Raw genomic sequence first — 20,600 nt, 5'->3', positions numbered from 1 at the left:
GGCAATATCCTGAAAAAAAAGTGGAATGACCACTTCAAGAATCTTTACAATTAAGTTAAATTGTGGTAGAAAAGGTGATTCTTGAGAATTCACCTTACAGACCATTGTTTTTTTTCCAGATTGGGATAGACTTCTTACATTTATTAATTATCAAAAGACATGACAAACTGATCTCTGAACCATACTGTATACTTATGGACAGAAACAGCCATCTGCATTAAGATAGTTTTCACATTACCAGTCAAAATGCAAATCTGCCATATGGCCAATTTGTTCAAGTACGATGAAACTGCACTGCAAAAGCAGATTTTCAAAAACATGCTAATGATTTACATGAATGACTTAGAGATGATGGGTACCCCAGAAAGATCGTAAAACAGGCACAGAAAAGTGCATCACGGTGGTCAGAAAGCGCATATATAAGAACTGGCATTTGATCAAACAACCAGACTTGCTTATCAAGAAACTTGTATTGGCATTCAAACAAAGTGCAAACTTGCATCAAAGGCTGGCACATACCTATAGACCATTGACCAGTCCAACCACAAATACATTGTAGTGCATGGCACCTGTTTAGGGTGACTATATGTGTGGAAACTGTGTATTATGCCCATTCACTAATAACATTAAAGAATTTGAACACAATGTTTTGAAGTGGACACTAACTGGCTTCATGAACTGTAATAGATGTAATGTGATCTATGTCATCAAATGTCCTTCCAACCTATTGTATGTTGGCAAGACTAAAAGACCAACCAAACATTCATCTCAGAGCAATGACCATGTATGTGGCATAAAGTAGCGAAAAACCGCTCACTGACCACTTTCAGAGGTCACGCCATACAGATAAAGACCTAACTTGGTTGGTTATACAACAGATCACACCTAACCATAGAGGTGGAGGTATTGACCACCTGCTCACACATAATGAACAAAATGGATCCATCATTTAGACACCATTAAGAATGATCTCAACATATGTATAGAGTGGAATGAACTATTGCTATAAGTAATTTGGGTACACCCTAGTAGTACGATTACGAGCAGAGCATGATGGTGAATGACTATGCTCAGTTCTTTGATATAATGAACTTGATGCACATGATTGACTATAACCATTAGATTGGGACAGGTGGGCTCACACCAAATTTGCAACAATTGTGAGACATGTAAAGTAGATCAGGTTTGATGTGGGGATTAGAGTTTTGCATCATATACTGGATTAATGTGTCTAATTAATGTGTGCTCCATTTAAGAAAAACCTCTATGTGTGTTTATGTTATATGTACACACAAAGTTTAAAATAATAAAAATAATAACTGATTGTTTTGTTTTTTTAGACATGCTCAGTGGCCATTATTCTAACCTAATTATTGCTGTAGCAATGGTCTGAGTAGGAGCTTTATGTGATTTTTACTGTATTATGAGATAAGGATGTAATTTTGCACACAGTGATCAAAAACCTTCATTACATTGGATGAGGGTACCTGTGTTGCCCTTGTTAGCCATGAGTTGAGTGTTGGGATGGCCCATAAACAGACAAAACTGAGTTTGATTTGTGTAAATTCCAGGATGTGATGTCTTTAACTAGTTCACACCAGTGATATTATATGCTCTCTGCTGGTTTTGATAGGAATCTATATATATATATATATATATATATATATATATATATATATATATATATATATATATATATATATATATATATATGTTCTATGCCCTTTTAGCCAAACAAAAGATGGCCAATTTAAGTGGTTATTTTTATTGGATTGGTGTGGGTCTATTCTTTCTGGATCACACTGTGCCGCAATACAATGGCACACAAAAATTGCAACAAACCATGATGTGGCTCACAGCCGCGTCTCATTGTTGGCGTCAGGGATCTCACACACCAAGTGGAGTGCGTCTAATTGGAGTTGTGAGAATGGGTGCGGATTATCAAAATCATAGCCATTAATAGTATTTATAATACTTTATTTTGTTTATGAGAAACCATGAAGGGGGCACCATTAATTCACATGACCATGACATACAGATTTTTGGACTAGATGCCACAATGGAGAATACACAACGCAGGTACTTTTTGAGCTGGGTTTCATAGTAATTTGAACATCTATATAATTTGTATTTCTAAACTCTATTATAGCGAGACACTCTACGTAGAATAGATGAAGATCTAAATAGAAATTCTTTCTATTTTGTAGTAGGGTGAATCAGCTGAGACATTACCATGAAAAAAGAGTGACCATGCCTCTTGAATAACAAGATGTGCACCAAGGTATGGCGTCCATGCGTAAGAAAATACATATATATATGCAGTGGCTAGTGACTGTCGGAAGCATTGTGGCTGTGATTGTGAGACTAGACGAGTCAGTGCGGCTTGACGGTGTGACGAGGTTGCGCGAGTACGCGTATGGTACTTTCTTCTGCATAGTTTTACCGAGCCGAACAGCAGGATCTGCGTCTTTTACCCCGAAGCAGAAGAGTAGCCACAGAAAACTAAAGCTGGTGGACGCGCCGAAGAGAGGTGAATAGAGGTGTGGAGACCGACACTCTCTTGCTCCGAGGTCTCAGTCTCGGCCCCATACTGTGCTCAGGAAGCAGGGCCAAGAGACAACGCTCGGCAGTGGATAAGAGGGTAAATAGGGCGGGGGAGTGACTTTCAGCAAGGCAGAGTTACTGTCAGAAAGGCAGTCTCCTGCAACTATGTATCCCCCGATCCCCTGAACCCCTGAACCCTGAAGCCTCTGAACGGGAAAAATATAAATATATTTTCAGTTGTGTATATGATAATTCCATGTCGCACTTGATGAACACACCCTCTATTCGGTATTCATAGGAAACTGTATACTGTTGAACTTGTCTCCGACTGTTTCAGCCGAGGAGATGTTCATGATATATTTTTAATAAGCTTATTAAACCTTAGAAGAGTGAAGGGCATTTATAAGTCACTGTTAGCTTCTGATTAGGCTGGAGGCTGGAAGACAAGCCAGTCTACCCAATATCTACCTGCAGGAGTGCAGAGACTCCTTATTGGTTGCAGGGATTGGATGATGCTCCGGGGTCAAGGCTTGCGGTAAGTGCCTAAATGCACTGTTAAGCGATCAGCTATTGGGAGACTGTTGAGTTACTCTCTTTGAGCCCGGGCTGTAATCATTCCGCACCCCCAATTAACGGGCTACCCAAGTGACTATCTGTTCCAGCTGACTGTCTGCCCTTGTTATTACTGGACCTGCCTTCATTATATTTAGCAGCGCTTTTCTTTGGATATGACAAAATCTAAAGTAATCAAGTCTCGCTATAATTTGAGGAAGGGCAACGTCAATTAAGAAACCACTGCATCTAAGATGAAGAACACCATGACCACTCCCATGGCAGATAAGGTTGCCAAGGGAAACAGTCCTGCACTTTTTCAAAAAGTGGCTCCCAAAACTAAAAATCTAGACTATGAATCTGCTGGAAACAATCATACCCTAAGTATCAATGGAAGTCAATTACTCGATGTGTCTAATTATGACGACATTGATAACAATTCTCTATTAGACTTATGCCTGTCTATTCAAAAATCTATGGCTTCTACTGCAAGAGACTTCATGACGGTAAATGAAGGAGGACCGCTAATTGAAGCCCAGGTCCTCCATGCTAATGACAGCATGGTAGCTACCTTGGAAAAGGGGTAGAGGCAAGGATACAGTAAAAATACTTTGGCTGTTTTGCCTGAAGACACTCAACTAAATCCTTCGTCTAGTCCCTCATCAGCATCTGGGAGGGTTCGCCTCTCAGTATCACTAAACCTTTCTATTGATTTAGAGGGGTCGGTACCATCGGATGAATGCGGGACTACTGAGCAGTCTCGTATCAATTCAACTCTGATAATGGATCTCCAAGCCTCAATGGGAACAATGCAGTTAGCTCTTAAAATTCAGTTGAAACTATGTGGGAGTATACATGTTAATTCTGTTCTGCATCTGGGACTGCCTGACCCAAAATCCCACATGAATCCCGTCAGTTGGAGGAGAAAGCCCAAGGTTTAACCCTTGAAGGGGAGGTCCCTCCTGCAACTGAAGAAGGGGACGCCTAGCCGCCGGGTGACTCAGCAGCTTTCTACTCAAGGAAGCAGCAGCGTATCGCCAGGCAAGTGGCAAATAAGAAGTTACCAGTGATTATAGCCTCACCACTTCCTGCAATGGATCCACAGCCAATGAAATCTAAAAAAGCAAGGAAAAGAGCTCATAGAAACAAGAAACACCTAAGTAATCAGGCAGGCACTTTGACTAGTTGGATTCTTCCTGAAAAAGCTAATGAGGTTTCATATGTTAGCAGTAATGATCAAGATTCAACTTCTCCAAGTTACTCAGAGGAGGAAACAAATAATTATTCAACCCCCCAAAGAAGAGATGAAAAAAAGGCTCAGAAACCCTCCTCCCCCTGGATAGAGAGGATCTTGAGGGGCGGGATCTTATCAATCACAAAATTTGTATCATTAAAAATATGAATAGAAAATGTAATAACAAATGGCTGTCAAGACAGCAGGTGTTGGCTAAATTACATCTTATTCCACAATTGCGTGTGATACGATCTGAGGACTTTACATTTGTTGAACCTCTTAGGCTATGTAACCCTAATGTTTCAGTGCTGCATTGTGCCATTTAGGCTACGATCCAGCTGATTCGTTCACACAAGTCTAATCTAACACACGTGGGTCTGGGAGTGGACGTGAATAAGGAGGATGAGGAACTACTTATTTCCAACAACTCAAAGTCAACGAATAATAAACATCCCACGAAACCAGACCTGCCAATTGGAAAAAGGGTACAGTTAAGTGATATTCAAAACACATTGAAATGGTTGGCAGACTCTCTTCTGATGTTTCTTCAGAAACCCTGAATTTGTACTTTGCTGAGTTGGAATAAGCATGGTTTAACCATCTGTTGACTACAAATGGATCCCTTTCACTCATTGATAATCAAACATTTTTTCTACTCCAAGAGACTTGGCTCCTGGCCCCAATATTCTTGGACGGATATTCATTGTACCATTTGCCGGCCAAGAAAGGTCCCCGTGGTCGGCCTTACTGTGGTCTCCTAGTTGGGGTTAAAACTCTGTTCCTAGCAGGAAGATACTGACCATCTATGAGGAGTTTATTAGTGCAATTGAAGTTACTATAATGATAAAGCAGACTTGGGAAGAAATGCTTTTAGTTAATGTATATAACCCTCCTGGGGCCAACCATCTTGAATTAATCCAGGATGCGCTCCATGAATTATTAGGCCATTATTAGGCCAAATGAAAAGTGATACCAAGTCACATATTATTTTTCTGGCTGGAGATCTAAATTGTCATATCAAAGGGGGAGGTGGCACGGCTAATAATGTCTGTTTTCGCACAGTGTGATGTCTAATGTATTGGAAGATTCTGAGGGTGAATGTTGGCGAGCATTTTTTAGGTGTTGGGACCTGGAAATAATACATGGACAAACTCTGGGAGATACCCTGGGGAAGAGTACCTGGCATAATGGCCCGCACCTGAGTACATCATGTGGGATTGGCAGAATAACTACATACACTTGCTAACCTTAAAGAATTATATGTTTGCGACTTTTGTCCTCTATACTTTCAAAAGGAGCCAACTGTACCTAAACCTCTGTCCATCTGCAGCATTGAGAAGTTTTATCTTATTAATGCGCATAAAGCACCTTCCTGCGCTGGTCACCCAACTACGAGGATCCGTACTCCCGGGATGTGCAAGGTATCCCTCTAACCCTTAAACAGCAAGACATGTATTAACTTTATGCTTGCAGCTTACTGACTGCTACAATAATTAACTTGGGAAATTTGGGCATAACCCAGAGTTCATGGGAACTGATGAATTCTGGTATTATTGCATCAATACACTTAACCCAAAATTACACATAGCACTTTTCAGAATCTGGTCCATTGCACAAAAAAGAACGGGGGACCAGTAGTAAGAGGAAGTGCCTAGTAACATGGAGGAAAAGGAATGATACTGGATTCATTTCCAACTAAGGTAATAGAACACAAACAACAACTCTGGGATAGGATATTCCTTAGGAAGTGTAGAGACTGATTATAACTAAGAGCCTGGCCTGCTGTGAGTTATGTTGAGGCTATTTGAATTTAAATTCTCTTAGGGTGCTATATACCTAGAGTTTGCAAAACATGTTTTTAGAAGGTGCCATGTGTTTTGGTTTGGATACATGTTATGTTCTTATTTTTAATACATATGAATTTGATTTTAAGATAATGAATTGCTTTTGATTAGACTACCGATGGACTGATTGAAATAATGGTTATTAATTGTGATGTAAGGAATTATATACTTTTGTAGGAAGTTTTATGTTTGATTGAATGTGTAAAGTTGTCTTTATACAAAACTATATCACATTAAATAAAAAATAATATATCTCTTATGGGTGTTTGTTATTAGTTGTAGATCGATATGGAATGTCCCTGAAATAGTAAGTAGAAGTTTATGAACCACATGGGTGAATTCCTTCACTGGCTCCTTTGAAAGTGCTCATCCTGATGAAGTAAATCTTTAGTGGAGATAGTTCTATAAATCTAATCTAGTGTGGCCGAAACTGAAACATGTGTTGACATTTTTATTAGATTTGTGGGTGGGAATGTTTGTTCCAAATTGCTACACAATTATTTGTCTATTAGGTGGACTGTCCAAAGGTCACGGTTATCGATGCGGTACATTTGTCTGGTATCAATAATGAAATCTGTTGAATATACACAGAGTATATAATTGTCCCATGTGTTAGAATTGTATTTAAATGTGTAAAGATATATAGTTTTTTAACAACTAAATAAAATTAAAGATTCTTTTTCAGTGACTTATCTATTTTTTTAATTTCTAATTAATTTGTACTAAAAGTACAAAGGTGATTCACTGCTCTTAAAATATTCCAGCCCGTGACAAACAGTGTGTGTTTTTGTCACTGAACTCTTATATATTATCTGTGATTTCTCCACTTTACTTCCATTACCATCCTTTCTATTTCCCAGTCTTTTGACACTGTCTTTCGGCATAGCTTCGTGATGGATCTGACAATATCTCTTCTTCACCACATACTTGAAATCAAAAAGGTATGGTACTCCCAAGTAAGTAAACTGAAAACTTTTCTTCAACGTTTCCCCTGCAAACACTGAGCTGCAATGACAGCCTTAAAAGGTCCCCAGGAATTACAGATAAGAAGGCTATTTTCTTGGTTTTACCTGCTGCCTCCATTAAAATAATGCAATTAATCCAAAACAGGATTGTCCATCTCCGTTTCTCTTTTTAGGCTGAAGATGAGATGGACACCCTTATTCTGGATTAATTGCCATACCTAGGCTATCCAATTGTGCTATCATTAACTCTCTGAGCTTAGGGCAAAAATCTGTTTAAAAAGATATCCTATGCAATTGTATATCATCATATGTATCCAAAGCACCTATTCTGCCTCCTTAGGTCAGCGGTTTATTTGTTCTTCTATGTCCTCAGGTTCAACTGATCCTCCTGTGTGGGTAGACAAGTCATCGTCTCAAAATTGTAATAAACTGCCAATGCTACTTCATTATAAAACTGATAATATCCACATCAGAGTTATTTCTTAGACTGTCTGTTCTTCTAACTAGGGTAAAGAGCAGACCAAATTGGAGATTGAGTCTCCAATATGCACTAATTAAGTTATCACACTGACATATTCAAAGGTGAATGTTATGTATCAATCTTGGAGAAGAAGGAACTCTATTGAAGAACAACATCAAGCAGAAGGTGGGGAAACTTGAGGCTCAATGCACTAGTTGTATTAAGTGAGCCGCACCATGCTTTTTCCAAACACCAAAGTCTTCCCTCCATAGACTTGTTTGAACTATAGCCATTTTTTCTAATATTCATGCTATGACCAGAATTCTATGAAAGGAAGAGCTGGCCTCATCCAACTGTTAAAATCCAATGAGGATATCAGATATCAGAAGCAAATTCTGTACAAGTACCCAAACAAAATCATACATTCTCAGTGATTCAGCAATACATTAACATAATATGAAATTAAGGATTTTGAATATACAACGAGTACAACAGAAATAAAAAAAATAAAAGCTTCTTTTTGGTTGTACTTGTGGATTGGTATGTGATAGTACTGTTCCCATCTCGTGTTCTCACATGTTTTTAATTTTAAGGGAGAGGCGTTTGAATACTGTGTTAGAAAAGGGGACAGTGCAATTGTACATTTGTAAGAAAAAAGATTTACAAAAACAACACAGGATCCAGCAGGGATGATACCTTCATTAGGCTAATTAGATTTTTGTGTATGCAGGTTTCAAGACCACATGGGTTGCATCCTCAGACAGGACACAGCCTGAGGATGGGACCCATGTGGTCATAAAAACAACATGCTGCCTGAGGAAGAAACACATGTGGATACAAAAACAACCTGTTGTCTGAGGAAGAGACCTGTGTGACTTTGAAAGAAACCTGCTGCCCAAGGAAGAGACCCATGTGGCTTTGAAAGAACCCCGCTGTCGAGAAAGAGACATGTGTAGAATTCGACCTGCCGCCTAAGGAGAAGATATGTGGCCTTGAAAGAAACCTGCCGCCTGAGGAAGAGACACATGTGGCCTTGAAAGAAACCTGCTGCCCAAGGAACAGACCAATGTGGCTTTGATAGAAACCTGCTACCCGAGTAAGAGACCCATGTAGCTATGAAAGCATCATGCTGCCTGAGGAAGAGACCCATGTGACCTGGAAAGCTAACAGACAAAATGGTATGGAGAAAGCCAAATAAATGTATCATTCCAAATGTATCTTTTGTTGTTTCTTTTCTTAAAAACAACAAACTGCCCATTTAATTGAGGTAGCACTGTTCACTTTTAAAAGTTCTTTGCATGTTTTTTTGACATTATACTGTCTCATTCCCATACTTTTAACTTTATTTATGAAGTGGAATGTATGTATGTGTGTATGTTTGTCCGGCTATAAAAATTCAAACCGTTGAACCCACTGCTACCAAATTTAGCATGGATTACTCTTTTGTCTGGGGCAAGATTGTATTCTATGTTTGTTTGAACAAAATTCCCTCTGTACACACCATCATTTACTGATGCTCACCCTGATTCACTACAGTAGGTGCTAGAAGTAGGCAATATTTTGAAAAGTGTCTGAAGCAAAATGGTCAATGTGTTGGTTATTCCTTTGAAATGTATTACTAGTGTATACAGTACAAAAGTGTTCATTAAAGTATTTTTAAAAGGAATTTAAAAAAACATTTATTTTTGATCACGCCAGTCCAAATATGGGAAATGGCAAGGTTGCATTTTGCTTAAGTTCATTCTCGAGAAGAGAGCACAATCAATGAATCTTTCTTGGACATTTTCTCAAATGTGCTGAAGCCATTGGGTGACTGAAACATGCCACACAAAAAAACGAACATTACTTTTAAAAGTTCCATCTGATGCAAAGCGAAAATCAATATCAAGAGCTTTTGAAACACAACAACAAACAGCAGCATGATTTGCCAACCAGAGGACAAGAGCAACTTTCTCCAGGGCAAATGAGATGCCAGAGCAAACTGAAGCAAGACTTGCTGACAAGAGGACAAGAGCAACATTCTCCAGGGCACATAAGACACCAGATCAAACTGAAGCAAGACTTGCTGAAATGAAGACAAGAGCAACATCCTCCAGGGCACATAAGACACCAGAGCAAACTGAAGCAAAACTTGCCGACAAGTGGACAAGAGCAGCATTCTCCAGGGCAAATGAAATGCCAGAGCAAACTGAAGCAAGACTTTCTGACATGAAGACAAGTGCAATATCCTACAGGACACATGAGAGACCAGAGCAAACTGAAGCAATATTTAACGACAAGAGCAACATCCTCCAAGGCACATAAGACACCACTCGATCAGGACACAGGCAATGTCAGCCCAGCTAGTATATATATTGTTTGAAGCTAGTCCTGCACCCTTCTCATGCTTCCTTACTTCTTGTTCAAGGGAGGGAATCAACCCTTCTTAGACTTTCTTTAAATTGTTTAGAAGTAGTTCTATACCTCTCCCATACCGATGCATACCATGGCCCTGTTTCACAGAGCGTTTTCCAATTGAATTTTGCTACTATAAAACCCTTCTGTGAACTAGGCCCCATGTGTCTAGACAGTGCAGTCTCACTCTTCATTATATATGTGTGGTAGTGGTACTATACACTTCTCAGATGTCCTGACACAGTCTTTTTAGCAGTGTTATGCCCTTCACACACTTCTGTACATATGTTTTATGTTCTCAAAACATGGCTCTATCAGCAACACCTGGCCAAGGACTAATTCCAATGGACACACAAACCTCACAGTACTGGACTACTGTTAAAAGATGGCAGCCCAAATGCTGGCTATCCAACACGCAGTTCAATGCTCAGCTGCTCTTGAGTTAGATATGCACTTTAAAAAATAAAATTTAAATAAAAAAATGAGCGGAATTGTAATCTCTTAAGTCTTCCTTATATATTAATGTAAACAGTATTCCACCCTTCTCAGACTACTTGATATATGTGTGTTAGCTGTGTTCTACCTTCTTCAGACTTTGTGATATATTCTTGTTAGCCATGTTCTACTTTCTCAGACTTCTTGATATAGGTGAGTTAGCTGTGTTCTACCCTTCTCAAACTTACTAATATATTCTTGTTAGTGGTTTTCCTCCCTTCTAAGACTTACCTGATATATTCGTTTTAGCAATGTTCTACCCTTCTCATACTTCCTGATATATTCTTGTTAGCGGTGTTGTACCCTTCTCAGAGGTCCTGATATTTTCTTGTAAGCAGTGTTCTATGCTTTTCAGACGTCCAAATATATTCTTGTTAGCTGTGTTCTACCCTTCTCAGACTTCCTGATATATGCATGTGAGCTATGTTTTACCCGTATCCGACGTCCTGATATATTCTTGTTAGCGGTACTCTAGGCTTTTTAAAAATAAAAAAAAGCAGCATTGTAATCTCCTCAATCTTCCCTATATATTAATGTTATCAGTATTCTACCCTTCTCAGACTTCCAGATATATGTGTGTTAGCCGTGTTCTACCTTCTTCAGACTTTGTGATATATTCTTGTCAACCATGTTCTACCCTTGTCAGACTTCCTGATATATTCTTGTTAGTGATTTTCTATCCTTCTTAGACTTCCTGATATATTCTTGTTAGCTGTGTTGTACCCTTCTCAGACTTCCAGATATATTCTTGTTAGCCGTGTTCTACCCTTCCCAGACTTCCATATATAATTGTGTGTTAGTTGTGTTCTACCCTTCTCAGACTTGCTGATATATTCTTGTTAGCTGTGTTCTACGCTTCTCAGACCTCCTGATATAATCTTTTAAGCCATGTTCTACCTTTCTCACACTTCCTGATATATGTGTTAGCTGTGTTCTACCCGTCTCAGATTTGCTGATATATTCTTGTTAGCTGTGTTCTACGCTTCTCACACCTCCTGATATAATCTTGTTAGCCATTTTCTACCCTTCTGAGATGTCCTGATATATTATTGTTAGCGGTGTTCTACCCTTCTCAGACGTCTTGATATATTCTTGTTAGCTGTGTTCTACGCTTCTCAGACCTCCTGATATAATCTTTTAAGCCATGTTCTACCTTTCTCAGACTTCCTGATATATGTGTGTTAGCTGTGTTCTACCCGTCTCAGATTTGCTGATATATTCTTGTTAGCTGTGTTCTACGCTTCTCAGACCTCCTGATATAATCGTGTTAGTCATTTTCTACCCTTCTGAGATGTCCTGAAATATTATTGTTAGCGGTGTTCTACCCTTCTCAGACGTCCTGATATATTCTTGTTAGTGGTGGTCTACGACATCAAGATATATTCTTGTTAGCTGTGTTCTACCCTTCTCCGACTTCCTGATATATTCTTGTTAGCAGTGCTCTATGCTTCTCAGGCCTCCTGATATATTCTTATTAGCGATATTCTACCCTACTCAGACCTCCTGATATAGATGCATGTTAGCTGTGTTCTACCCCTCTCAGACCTCCTAATATATTCTTGTTAGTAGCGTTCTACCCTTCTAAGACTTCCAGATAAATGTGTGTTGCTGTGTTCTACACTTCTCAGACTTCCTGATTTAATCTTGTTAGCCATGTTCTACAGTTTTCAGACTTGCTGATTTATTCTTGTTAGTGGTGTTCTACCCTTCTAAGACTTCCTGATATGTGTGTGTTGGCTGTGTTCTACCCTTTCTAGACTTCCTGGTTTATTCTAGTTAGCAGTGTTCTAGCCTTCTCAGACCTCCTGATATAAGTGCATGTTAGTTGTGTTCTACCCCTCTCAGATTCCCTAATATATTGTTGTTAGTCGTATTCTACCCTTCTAAGACTTCCTGATATAAATGCATGTTGGCTGTGTTCTATCCCTCTCAGATTTCCTAATATATTCTTGTTAGTGGTGTTCTACCCGTCTAAGACGTCCTGATGTATTCTTGATAGCCGTGTTCTACGGTTTTCAGACTTCCTGACATATTTTTGTTAATGCTGTTCTATCGTTCACAGACTTCCTGCTATGTGAGTGTTAGGTGTGTTCCACCTAAGACTTCCTGCTATGTGCATGTTAGCTGCGTGCCGCCCTTTTAAGACTTCCAGATATGTGCGTGTTAGCTGCGTTCCTCCCTTCTAAGACTTCCTGCTATGTGCATGTTAGATGCATTCCGCCCTTTTAAGACTTCCAAATATGTGCGTGTTAGCTGCGTTCCGCCCTTCTAAGACTTACTGCTATGTGCGTGTTAGCTGCGTTCCACCCTTCTCAGACTTCCTGCTATGTGCGTGCTAGCTGCGTTCCGCCCTTCAAAGACTTCCTGCTATGTGCGTGTTAGCTGTGTTCCACCCTTCTCAGACCTCCTGCTATGTGCGTCTTAGCTGCGTTCCGCCCTTCTCAGACTTCATTTCCACCGGTTGCAGGCAGCATCATATGCACTGGCAGTAGGTGGGTGCAATCCTCTATATTTACATTCGGCACACGAGGGCGAGTGTGTGCGAGCATGACAGGAGCAGTCATGCGATCCTGAAGGAGTCACGTGAACGACCTAAATCACAGGCACATCCCTGAGCTCATGCCATATTCACACTCATTCTCGGCTCTGCCCCCCCCCCCCCTATTTCACAAAGCATTTTGTGTGGACTTTGCGGAGGTCTCCGGTACAATCGACAGAGCATCCACCGTCTTCATAGTGCCACTCGCATATCAAGCAGCTATACATGTATGCCAACTGGCAGGCAGGGACCCACAGGAGAAGATAACAGCGCGGTTCGGCCACCTCGTAATGCCAACAGCGCAAAGCAGCGGGTGCATCGACAACAGAAAGAGCTCACTGTACTACAAGCGAGCTCAGGCACTGCCTCCGATGCGCTGGCCATGCTAATGACCCTGCAGCCTCCGGATGAATTCAGATCAGGCAGTCATGGCAGGAACCCGAATTAAACTGCACGGCACATGGCAGCACACACATTCGCCTGAATGCGCAGACCCGGGCGTGGGGTCTCTTACCAGTTCCTTGTCACACAAGTCAATCTAAATTCGCACCGTTTGGCTACCATTCGCACCTGTGGTCGCGCTCGCCGCCCCCCCCCCCGGGAGCTGTTATTCCAAAACTGGATTTTTTATTTTAACGCGCCTTTCGCACCTCTTCTCCCCTCGAAGTTTGCCAGGCTCAAAGTGCCGTGTAACACAGTGATTTTGTTTTCTTGACAAACCGCTGCATAATAGCCATGCGAATGGAAGCAATTCGCTCATGCGGAAACCCAGTGGAAGGTGGCTGTGTATGATGGGAGGCAGGGTGGGGGGGGGCATGGCAGCCACGGTAAGGAGCCTGCTTCCTTTCCTCATGACTGGGGGAAATCCCCAACCGGCTCGCACACAGCAACCGCGCACAAGCAGCTCCCCCGCAGAAACCCGGCGCAATCTGCGAGAAAAATGCCCCTCACTCTCCCACCTTGGCCGTGCAGAGACGTGGCCCGCGCGCTTCTGGCGGGCGCCGGCGTCTTCGCATTTCCGCGGTGCTGCTGCTGCATAACGATGAGGGCACGTCTCACGGATGGAATGGGTGATGTGTCCAGGATGGTGTTCAAACGGTGAATGGAATGACAACGGCACAGCGACGGCAAAAAAATGAGAAGCATAGAAACGGCACTAACCTTCAAATGCCCAAAAATAACAACCAAAAAGCGTCCCCATCCTTGCCTCAAAGTGTCCATGGCTTAGAGGCGCTGCAGCGTGGTATGCGCTCCCCCGCTGCCGAGCAGCTGAGCCGCCTCCGTGACAGCATGCCTTCGCCCTTTCACTCAGCGCTGTACTTTCGCTCTCCTAGGCCAGGGTTTGAAATGGGAGGAGGGGTGGAGCTAGCAGCGACCCGCCCCCACACCCCACCCCCCCACTTCCTCCTCTCCCAAGAGGCTGCAATCTGCCAGGATTTAAAGCCCTTTGTGCTGCTGGGCATTCCTGGCAGGTCGTCCCTCAGCTCGGGTGGGGGCTGGGTGCGGAGACCATTCATAAACTCCGCGTGTCACCAATATCGGCACGCGTGTGCCCCAAAACTAACCTTTGGCTGTCATTGCCTGGCAGCCTTTCCCAGGACACCAAAGTGCAGACACCCCCAGAGTTCCCCGAAAGGTCAACTGAAACTAGAGGTATTCCCCCATTGGCTCACTTTAGGCGCTTTAATAAGACCTGTACACTATCTACTGGTTTTGAAACACGAACCCTTGTTTCTTGAACAATTAGGGACCTCCTCAAAGCTAGCAGAATGTATTATTATTATTATTATTATTATTATTATAATTATTATTATAATTATTATTAATAATAATAATTAATCATATCTGGGTTGTATGTAGCGTTTCACGCGGGCATCCTTCTGCTTCTAAGCGCTATAATAATAACTGCCTCGCTTCCCAAATTCATGGTACCCATAGGAATTCAAGACGTCCATGCAGTGATACTGCTGCAAATGTAATCCTGTTCTGAGCAAAAATGTGGGCACGGTGCCATGGAAGCGCGTCTCACCGGGAACATTCGCCATCTACAAACGCCGCCCGTACACACAACCCGCATGGCGACGCGTGCAGCAGCGTGTCACTGTTACAATGAGCTATGCGTTCATGGGTGGCCAAAAAAGAAACACCTTTGCCATTCAGAGAGAATTCACCTGATTTCCCTTTTCCGGGTGTGTACGCACGCCACGTGCGCGTGAGTGCAACGGAGCACGCCATCGCATGATGCATCCATTCATTATGAACCCCCTCCCCGCCACCCCGCCCTGTCAAGCCATTTGTGATGAGGTTGAAATGTGAAACCCCTCGAAGGTGGGTGCGCTCTCTGTAAGTGCGTGGCCGTGCGCCAGTGTCTGTCTGCCTGGCTACTTAATATTCTGCAGCCCATTCTAAATGCCGCGTGTACAGTAAGGATAGGGGTGAAGGTAGCGGCGTCTCCGCGTGAAGCGAAGAGTACAGTGAGCGGAGTGCCCGCTCTTGGAGTTGTGGTTGTCGGGGAACCATCTGTAGTATTCGTCCTCTTTGGCGCTTTAGTCCCATCCCTTCTGCATATGCCGGGTGACGCGGGAGGAAACCAAAGTGGACCGGATCCCTTACAGTTCCCACTATGCCATTGGGCAAAACATTGGGGAGTTTAAATAGTTAAATAAAAATGCCAAAGGGAACCCCCCTCCCACACCATCAGCCAACAATACCGATGTTCCATATATGTGTTCAGTAGATGTCCAAAAACCACACACAACAGCAACTGGCTACAGTAGAAATCATTTTTAACTTGTCATCTGGCCTTTCCACAGTGGCAAGGAAAAAATAAACAACTCATAAAATTACAAGAGAACAGACTGAGTGCAGTGAGTAAGTGCTTGCTTTATAAACATGGATACACCTTACAGTCATAGGTTCAGGAACAGTCAGGGCGAATTCAACGTTCACCAAGTAAAACACATTTCGTAAAAGAGAAATGGAAACCATTGCATCCCTTCCGCCATTTCTTAGAGAAAGAATGCGTTCGGCATATCAGACTATATAAAATGTGTTACCAAAAATATAAAATGTGATATTGCTTCTACCCCGAGCCTGGGGGGGGGGGGGGTTATATGGTGGGGCTAAGTGTGCTGTGTTCGCTATTGACCCCCTGTGCACTTTCACGATCATGCAGATAACATGCCTGGGAAAAGAATAAACAAATGACACAATTTAAGAGCGATGCCTTTTATTTCAAAAGAGGCGATCATGTCAAAGGACACAACAGTAGCAGAAGTTTGCCACAGACCTGAAGCTCAAATTTCCCCGAAATGAGTTTTAAGATACATAGGAAAAGAATATCGGAATCTGAAAGTTGCTGATTCCTACAAAAGGGTTAATACGTCTAAAAAAAAAGCCCAGATTAAGGGAGATTCAAACGGGGACGCACCAGAGTGACAATTTGGATTCTTTTAGGGAATCTGCTGTACGCTGTCACGGTTTAATATACTACGGTTTCTTTTGAGTAGGCCTCCAACCCGTCTCGCACCCAACCTCCACAAATACCCTGTGTCACAATGGACTAGGAAACAGGTCGGTGTGTATCAATAAGATATTTATTAATTTATTATTCAATGTAAAGGGGTATAATAAAAATACAGCAGCCACCAAAGTTGTGGCAACACAAAAAGCAATAATCTCTACAAAACAACCAGGTTAAGATCTCCTATTACAGTTAATTCACGTTATTAATGGCAAAACAGAAAAAGAACAATTGACCACAAACTGATAGCTCCTACAGTTAAACACCCCCCCTGCAACGCTCACCCCCAAACATCAATTCACAGTGGGAATGCTACTTTTGGGGCAATACTTTAATGATCATAACAATTAAATAAAAACACCAGGAACAAGATGGTTGATTTCGAATTGCAAAAATCTTGAACCATGCATTTCAATGAGGAAATTAATTGATTTACTCACAAAAAAATACTAAGCATTTTAATGAGTTTCTATTTTAATGGGGATATACAGGCAAAGAAGAGATTCTTCTATGGGGAGATGACTGGACTACCTGGCAAATTATGGTTTTCAATGGGAAATATTGGATGCACTACTACAAATATATAGCACTTATGCAATTTAGGGCTGGGGTTATATGCTACTTACAAAACAAGCCTTGGTTTAGCTGGATCTCAGGATACTCTGGAGAGATAGAGCTAGGGGTCTGGTCACTGCAGTCTCAAAGATGGTAAGGCTCAGGAGCTTTCTCTCCGCCCTCCTTCTCCTTTCTCCTGGGTTTTTGTGTGTCTTGAGTCCTAGTACTGCCCCATTATATAGCAAAAATGACATCACTAATTTTTCAATCTAGGGGGAGTACCCTGTAATTATCCCTGCCACTTGGATTGGACAGTTAACATCCCTCTCTCCGCCCCCTGTCAGGACTGGTTTAGGGGAGGAGAGCACCATCTGTCTGTTTGCATTTATTACCATTCTTTGTTTTCAGTACAACTTTTTTGCAAAAACTAAGTATGTACTTCATAATTATACTAGCCACTGCCATATGAAACAGATATGCGGTTTTAGTTGATCACAGGGAATTAGATAAGCCAATTGCCAAATCCGTACGATGTAGCATGGCCATGTGGCACATTTCTGTCATTTTCATAAAATGTACAACAGTTATGAATATGCAAATGATCAAGCATGTTCCTAATTTCATTTTCCATCTATTCACCAACTGTCACATTTGTCACATGTTCAGATCAGACAGAAAACTAGTCTAACTGGCCATTACAGTCCCTAAAGTCCCGGGTAAATGCAATTTATATCCCCAAAACCGCCTCGAAATTACATGAACAATGGCATAACATTGAGATCAATCCTAAGTCTGATGACTGCACAAACTGCTAAAAATTAAAACAGTCTTTAAATATCAATTGGGAGTGTCTGTTCAACATGTAGTAGTGCCTATTCCTCCTTCACAGCCATATGTTACCCTGGGCTCGCCTGTGACCAGAGTTTCTTCTATGAGTCCCTTTGAGATTGGCAGTTTGCTCTTTAAAGTGTGTGTAACAAGAACTTGCACCTTCTAGTCATGTTTTAACCAAGGATTGCCTTTTTTGAAATCCCTGTATTCTTGTCATCATGTCTGCACAACAGGGAAGTATGACACCTCCCGCAGCATCACATTTTATTGCAGGGTTGTTAGAGGATAGGTGTGATATCCAGCTGGAAGTGGGTCTTTCATTAGCCTCAGCCACAACCGGTTTTCCCTGAAGTAAGGGTCTCTTCACAGGTTACCAGAGTTTTGTGGGGGAAACCTAATTTATATTTGCTTTGATAACCCCCCCACATCATGTTTCCCTGATATTTTGTGTGAGCAGTGATCACGTTTTCCATTGTGGCTTTTTAAAGTTGTTTTTATTTGCAACAAACATGCAGGCCGTTTCTGCTTTTAATGTTTGCAAATCCTGTCTTGCAGGTCACAGGATTATCTGTTTCCTCCTCCATGGGCGAATTTACGTTGCTGCTGGTCCATTGATAATGATGGGGTCCCCCCTTTCCCCATGGTTCTTTAATTTGACATGAACAAAATGAAAAAGCTAGGCTGTTTTTGGTTGCAGTGTTTAAATTCTTGCCACTCATGTGAAATTAAAGCAAAAGCCAGGCCGTTTTTGGTTGCAGTGTATTACTTCTTGACATTCATGTGACGGAAAGCAAAGCAGGGCTGTTTTTGGTTGCAGTGTTTAAATGTTGCTGCTCAGGTGAAAGGGACTTCTGTTTGGGGCCTTTAAATGCATCTCACAATGCTATAATCTTTGTGTGGACGCTCCAGTAGTGATGACTCAATCTGTTTAGGAATGGGGTAACTCTCTTATCAAGAAGTGTATGACAGGTGATGTCCTAAATTATGAGTTAATAGCCAATTTTGTATGGTTTAATATTTTCTTTAAATCACAATCATGTTTTATGAAATGTTTTCCTTCATTGAGTGTGGCCACCTCCAAGGACATTGACCAAGTGAAATTTCTAGACCTAACCAATTCCTCTTTGGTCGCTTTCACATTAACCCGGTAGCTGTAACCTGTTTGGTCGCGTGTCGACATCTGCCTTACATAGTCTAATGAACACATACTGCATAGGGAGAAAATGCTATATTTTCTCACTATTGAAGGCTAAGAATTACTATATTCTGAAAGCCTGCTTCTAAAAACGGCACCACATTGTCTCACTGAGAACTAAAATAAAGCCTAGAATGCCATGACATTAAACAAACTCTCAAAAGGTTTTTGATATCAAGGTGCCGGGCTTTTTTGAAATGACCACTCCATTCCCTTACCTTCTACCACCAACCACCAAGAAATGTCTAGGTTGGCTGCATTAAAATTGTGGCGTGAATTCAGACCCAAGATCAAATATTAGTTAATTTCTGCCCCATCTCTTTACTGCCTTTTCTGACTAAATTACTTGAATCTTTGGTCTCACCCTTACTAGAAACCTCCCATGTCTTTGATCCTGCACAGGCCGGTTTCAGACCTGGTAGAGGCACTAACAGTGTGTTGGTCTCTGTCCAGGATGCCATGAACAGGCTGGTGGACTCAGGTGCGGTGGGTGCCCTGAGTTTATTAGATCTATCAGCGACTTTCGACACGGTCGACCACCCCATCCTGTTGTCTCGCCTGGTCCAGATTGGAATATCTGGTCAGGTACTAGCCTGGTTCACCTCTTTACTGCCAGACAGCACGCAGGCTGTCTCTATGCCACCTTTTCTATCTATTCCCTGTCATCCCACTTTTGGTGTCCCATGGGGCTTGTCTTTGTCTCCGATTCTATTTAACATCTCTATTTGGGCCCTGGTGTGTCTTATCTGCTCCCATGGCCTCAAGTGCTACTCTTACGCCGACGACACCCAAATCCTGATCCATTTGGATCAGGATCAGGCTGAGGTGTCGTGCCTGTGGAGTTGCCTTGCTGCCGTTGGTGAGTGGATGGACCACAATTCGCTCAAACTGAACGCATACAAGACAGAGGTCCTGGTGGTAGGGTGCCCCCCCTGACCCGTAACTTTGGGTTTCTTCCTTTTGGCCTTCTACTCTTGGTCCCATCCCTCTCCTGGTTAGTAAAGTGAAAAACCTGGGGGTAATCTTCTCAGCCTCTCTGTCTATGGCTAATCAAGTTGCAGCTGTCTGCCAAGCAGGCCATTACCAACTGAAGGTTCTGAAGAAGGTGCTTCCTTGGATTCCTGAGCGTCACCACCCTCCGGTAGCTGCAGCTCTGGTCTTATCCCGTTTAGATTACTGTAACTCGATGTAACTGGCCCAACCCTGGGGACTCACGCAGCGACTACAACGTTTACAAAATCTGGCAGCCCAGAAGGCTACTGCTACCCCCTATGGAGCCCACACATCTCTGGTCCTGCGTTTTCTGCACTGGCTGCCTGTCAGCCAGCGCATTAGATTCAAAGCGCTGTGTATAGTCCATCAGGCTTTTTATGTAATAGGCGCTGAGTTTATTCAGGCTAAATTTACACGTTACTATCCTAATCGCCAGCTGAGATCCTCTTCTGCTGATCTACTTATCATACCCAGGA

The 20,600-nt window shown here is 42.0% G+C and overlaps 1 protein-coding gene across 17 annotated transcripts in view; it reads right to left on the bottom strand.

Moving 5' to 3' along the window:
- Positions 1-20,600, bottom strand: part of DAB1 (DAB adaptor protein 1) — a 4,845,894-nt gene that overhangs the window by 1,072,441 nt on the left and 3,752,853 nt on the right. Inside the window, exon 1 of one of the 17 annotated variants that reach the window (XM_069642089.1) lies at positions 14,189-14,382. The exons of 15 other annotated variants lie outside the window; for them this stretch is intronic. The gene's annotated coding sequence lies outside the window, so the exon portion shown is untranslated. Of the gene's footprint in view, positions 1-13,986; positions 14,131-14,188; positions 14,383-20,600 lie in introns of those variants that run through there. One more of the 17 variants, XM_069642092.1, reaches the window with a different exon arrangement.

The sequence above is a fragment of the Ambystoma mexicanum genome, chromosome 1q, assembly GCF_040938575.1.
Source record: "Ambystoma mexicanum isolate Mex_15411 chromosome 1q, UKY_AmexF1_1, whole genome shotgun sequence".
NCBI classification, from domain to species: Eukaryota; Metazoa; Chordata; class Amphibia; order Caudata; family Ambystomatidae; genus Ambystoma; species Ambystoma mexicanum.
This window is presented reverse-complemented; position numbering and strand designations above follow the sequence as displayed.